The sequence below is a fragment of the Herpailurus yagouaroundi genome, unplaced genomic scaffold, assembly GCF_014898765.1.
Source record: "Herpailurus yagouaroundi ecotype Mexico unplaced genomic scaffold, PumYag 139, whole genome shotgun sequence".
In the NCBI taxonomy this organism is placed as follows: Eukaryota; Metazoa; Chordata; class Mammalia; order Carnivora; family Felidae; genus Herpailurus; species Herpailurus yagouaroundi.
The window spans coordinates 22042000-22048020 of record NW_024412394.1 but is presented as its reverse complement, the minus strand read 5'-3'; positions in this window follow the sequence as shown (position 1 = coordinate 22048020).

Genomic DNA, 6021 nt, shown 5'->3' with positions numbered 1-6021 from the left:
GTTTTTTTTTTTTGAAAGAGAGAGAGAGAGATAGAGAGAGAGAGAGAGAGAGAGAGAGAGAGAGAGAGAGAGAGAGAGAGAACTTGAGCAGGGGAGGGGTAGAAAGAGAGAGAACCTCAAACAGGCTCTATGCCCAGAGCAGGGCTAGATCTCAGGGCCCTAAGATCATGACCTGAGCTAAAATCAAGAGCTGGACGCTCAACTGCTCAACTGACTGAGCCACCCAGGTGCCCCCCAAATGTGTATTTTTAATTGTAGTTTTTCTTAGCAAGCATGTAACAAACTTATGACTCCTTTGTAGTTCAAGGACATGTTTGTGTTATTGCAATATAGTAACACTTAATTAAGTACCATGTACAAAAAGAAAATCAGTTAGCAATGACATTACAATTACTGTAAGGTGTGCTTTTAAGCTCCCTTTTCAGGGGAAGGAAAAAGGACCCAATTAGCCTAACTCAGGTAATTGAAAAAAATCTATGTGTAAAAATAGAGGAAGGCAAATACAGAGGGAAGAGAAGGGAAAGAGGAAGAGAGAGAGGAGGGAGGGAGAGAGGAAGGGAGAAAGAAGAGGAGAGAAATAGCAAAGGAAGTGAGGAACAGCTTCTAGAAAACAGGAAATGTAATTTGGAAATGAGAAAGACTCAAGATTCAACCTGGATCTAAAGATAAGCGTTTCTAGTGGCCACTCAGCAGCAGGCATCCAAGATCATCAGTCTTTACTTTCTTCTCATGTATATATTCCTGCAATCAACTGACTGATTCTCTCCATAGGTCTAAATTTAAATTTCAGAGTGAGAGAAACTTGTTGATGCAACCAGTCATCCCTGGCCACATTTGTGAAGAACTTTTGTGTGAAGCTACCTCATAGCTGGTTGGTCAAGCTATGGGTTATCTGTTTTTGTGGGATCCAATCAAGGGGAGGAAGTTAGGCCTGCAGGCCCGGGAGGGCTGTCACAGGTGGAGGACACAGGCACCCTGCTCAGGGAATAGGTCAGGGTGCCTTCATGAGGCAATATCCTTTAAAAGGAGCTGAATGTAGCCTTACTGTACTGTATGGTCAGACACCTAGATAAAAAGGAAAGAATCCATTATTGGGATTGATATTCATGCATTTCCCTTGTTTATAATCAGTCGAAGTGTCTAAATTTATCATGCTGGTATTAAATAATTCCCAGTTGCATTGATTTTTTAAAATTTTTATTCTTTTAGTTTGGCTTCTGTCTTTGCAGTGACATCCCATAATAATGGCAGTGCTCAGGCATTCAATTACATCATGTTTACAGGTGATCCACCATAGGATAAAATGCCAAGGTAGAAAAGAATCTATGTTACTGTATTGCCCTCTAGTGGTATGCTCTTGGGTTAACGGTCACTGTTCTGCCATATGTAGAAAGCAACCTTGTGCACTAATTAAAAGTTATAAAGGAAACTCTTTGCTTCTGTTCTACTTAGAGAATGCATTGTGTAAGAGCCATAATATCACAGTCTCTGCCTATTTCTTACCATGGAAAACCACAAACTAGGCTCATCGAACTCTAATAGACAATTTGAGTTGGAGACTATGGAAACCTTAGTTTTGAAGCTTAGAAACTTTTTGACATTGTTAGAATTATATAACATTAGGAATGAAACAAAATTTAAGACCATTAAATCCAACCCAGTCATTTTACATTTGAGAAAACCAGCTTCAAGATGTAAATATATTACCCAAGGTGCTGCAGATGATTTACAGTAGAACTGAGCCTAGAATCCAAGTTTCCTGCCTCCCAGGCAGGGAATCTTCTTTCACACTTTCACAACTCACATGTTGCAGTTACATTTATTCAATGGGGGGAGGGCTCAAGGTCCTTGATGTTATTTAAAAAAATGTGTCATATCTTGAAAAGGAAAATTAATGCATGGGTTATTTTAAGGAAGGAAGGATATATGCTCTTTCTCTTTTAGGAAAATAATACAATTTAAAAAACCTTATTCTTTTTATTAATTCCATAGCATTATTTCTGGGCAAAGCAGGAGAGAAGGGAAAATAGGCTGGGCAAGGCAGAGGCAAGGGGGGGAGGGCATACAGGAATACCTCTATCCATGTTTCTGTCCTCAGGTGCTTATTCTTATTCAAAGAATATGTTGTGAGGGAGGGTGACTTGACTGGAATATCCATTCCATTCTTATCAGTGATCCGAATGGCTATGCTATGGACTGAATTGTGTTCCCCACCAAATTCACATGCTGAAGCCCTAACCCCCAGTGTGACTATATTTGGAGACAGAGCCTATAAGGAGGTAATTAGGGTTAAGTGAGGTCATAGGGTGGGTCCCTAATCTGATAGAACTATCTTCTTATATGAACAGGAGGAGAGAGAGGGAGAGAGAGAGAGAGAAAGAGAGATAGAGAGGGAGATCTGTCTCTCCACTATGCAAGGACATATCCAAAAGACGCTATCTATAATCCTGGATGTGTTCTCACTAGAACCTAACCATACTGACACCTTGCTATCATTATTTCATTTTAACTTTGAAAATTTTGGAAACTAAGGATCAGAGAGTAACTCACCACCCTTGTAAGTGGTGGAACAAGAAATCAAATCAAGCTTTGTGTGATTCTGAAACCCAGAATCCTTCCAGCCCATTGTACTTTGGCCACGTTAGTTTCCTACCAGCTGTGTTAAAGACATGTGTCATTTGGCCAGTCTTCCTAGTGTAGGAGGCTGTGAACCCAGTGTCTTTACTGACTTCTCTGATGCTTTTGCCACTCTGGACTATACCTTCCTTATAAACCTCTCTTCCCTTGTTTTCTTTGATACCAATTTGTATTGGCTATCTTTTTTCCTAACTAACCCTTCCTTGTCCCTCAAGGACATGCTTTTGTCCCTTTATGTACCTTAGTGGCATTGATGTGTCCCAAATGGTGTTTGTCATTGTTATTTTTGGCAACCTCATGTCTTATACATTATTGTATTTTTTACTACCAGTCATATTCTTTGACCTTCCCAGTAGTTTTCTCTTTCTTTCTTTTTGTCTTGAAGTTTCTCTTGAACTTCAGATCCATGTAGCAAGCATCTGCTGGGTATTTCTATCTGAATCTCTGACAGATACTTCAAAGCAAATTATAAATCTGAACTTAGAAGTTTTCATTCAATGAATGTTCTTACTCAAACTCATCACTCCCTAACAAATACCAACATCCTCTTAATCACCCAAGCAAGAAAACTGAGGGCCAGTCTCAATTCTTTCTCCTACTCCTTCTCCAATCAGTCATCAAAATCTATGTTTTATCACCAAAATAATCACAGACTCCATCCATTCTCTCTTTCTCAACTGCCATTACTCTAGTTGACGAGGTTTCATTGCTTGTTCGCATTAACCTTGTAACTCATCTTTCTGCTTCCATTATTTATCCACTTAAATCTTTCATACTACAGCTAGACTGAATAATCTAAAATGCAAATATGAGTGGTTGCAAAAGAGAAAATTATTTTTTTCAACGTTTATTTATTTTTGGGACAGAGAGAGACAGAGCATGAACGGGGGAGGGGCAGAGAGAGAGGGAGACACAGAATCGGAAACAGGCTCCAGGCTCTGAGCCATCAGCCCAGAGCCCGACGCGGGGCTCGTACTCCCGGACCGCGAGATCGTGACCAGGCTGAAGTCGGATGCTTAACCGACTGCGCCACCCAGGTGCCCCAGAGAAGCTCAGTCTTTAAAACAAGGTCCTTGTAATCTAGATTCTGCTTTTCCTTCCAGCCTCATCTGCAGTCACTTTTACAGCATATTCCAGGTTTGCTTAATTTTTTATAGTTTCCTGTTCACAAAATTTTGTTGTCAGTTCATTATGTTCTTTATTCTATCCATAACTCTTAAGTGCTCACCCTCACTCAGCAAGAATGATGCATATCATGACTCATTTTTTTTTTCAGGACATAGTTAAGGTGTCACCCCCACCAAAAGACTTCCTGATATCACATTAGGCTACATGTCTTTCCTCTATGCTCACACAGAGTCCTGAACATTCCTCTGCCGTTGATGATGCCACTGTAGTTACATGTCTGTCTTCTTTGCTCCTCAATGGAAGTGGAGTCAGGAATCAGCCGAGCATTTAATGAGTCCTCACAAGTGTTTGTTAAGCTGAAGTTTTCTAAGGGCAAGTTTTTTTTTTTTTCAGTCAGAGCCTTCAGTTTCAATATCTTGTGGTTCACTAATTATTTTTACAGATCTATATCTATATCTATACATACAGATATGCATTTGTGATTTTAAATCAAAATGATTAGTTATATAATATGATGACATATACATATATGCACATGTATATGTCTGTATATATGTATAACGTATACATTTACACAGCTATAACCATGTTAGTTAGCTGCTGTCTTTCAAAGTAGAGTAAAACTCTTTTATAAATTTGTAGAGCCATACTGTGGATCCACTTGAAGGAAACTTACCTTATTGAGATCTAACCCTCTCATGAAAATAAGGAATGTAATTTTTCTTTACCCCAACTACGAAGGGTTCTAGCAGCCTTCCCAATGTTCTTTCTTCTTTTCATTGTTTATCGGAGAAAGGACTAGAAAAGGCATTAAAATGCGTGGGGTGGCAATGCAGGGGCCCAAGTGACTCACTGCCAAGGGGCTATGATCTGGACCGCTCCCATCATTATCCCAGGAACACATGTTTTCTAACAAATGCTCTAATCTAACAACTCATATCCTGGAACTGGTCTCTGCTCACTAATCCAAGAATTGTATTCTCTGGTTTATTCTTTTTACTCACGATCTTTGTACATTTGTCTTGGCCAGGAAAAGAGTCATTGTATTCTTTAGAGCTAGAGTTTGATGGGCTAGCACAAAGAGTTTTGAAAGTTTTCTCCTTATCCAAATGGTGTCTTTTAAAATACATTGGTAGGAAATAGAGTCAATACGATTGTATTAACTTTGTTTTTTTAAAAATGTTTATTTATTTTTGAGAGAGAGCGAGTGGGGCAGGGGCAGAGAGAGAGAGGGAGATAGAGGATCTGAACTGGGCTCTGTGCTGATAGCAGAGAGCACAAGGTGGGGCAAAAACTCACCAACTGTGAAATCATGACCCGAGCTGAAGTTGGAACTTTAACCAGCTAAGCCACCCCAGTGTCCCTATGTTGTGTTAACTTTGTAAGGTAACAGATAGTAACAAGACTTACTGTGGTAACAATTTCACCATGTATACAAATGTTGAATCACTATGTTGTACACCTGAACCTAATATAGTATTCTATGTCATTTATACCTCAATACATTTTAAAAAATGCATTGGCATTTCATTGCTAAACCCATACTCTATCTTTTAAAAGATAGCTGAGCAGGGGCACAAGCCATGCAGCCAGTCCCTGGAAAAATGTCCTTTTGCCCGTCATCTCCAGCATGCTTGTTCTCAACATGGTCTAACAATGTGAGACTTTGACATTTACACTGGCAGCTGGACGTCAGCTCTCACTTGGCTAAGCCATCTCTCCCAAGTACCAAGTCCTATAAAGGTACATACAACTAAATTCGAACTTTATTCTTTTCATCTCCTCTTGCCTGGAGCAATTGTGTGATTGATTAATCTAACGTTAATTAAAAGACATTATCCTTAAAAAAAACCCATAAGTGATAGTTATTTATTATTCCTGTTAGCTTGATCAGTTGCAACATCTGAGCCAGGTATTATAACTCACGTTTTAATGTTTATTTATTTTTGGAAGAGAGAGACACGCACACAGAGTGTGAGTGGGTGAGGGGCAGAGAGAGAGAGGGAGACACAGAATCTGAAGCAGGCTCCAGGCTCCGAGCTATCAGCACAGAGCCTGAAGCAGGGCCCTAACTCACAAACCTTGAGATCATGACCTGAGCCGAAGTTGGATGTTTGACTGAGCCACCCAGGTGCCCCTAAAACCCATGTTTTTTTTTTTTTTTTTAAATTTTTTTTTTCAACGTTTATTTATTTTTGCGACAGAGAGAGACAGAGCATGAACGGGGGAGGGGCAGAGAGAGAGGGAGACACAGAA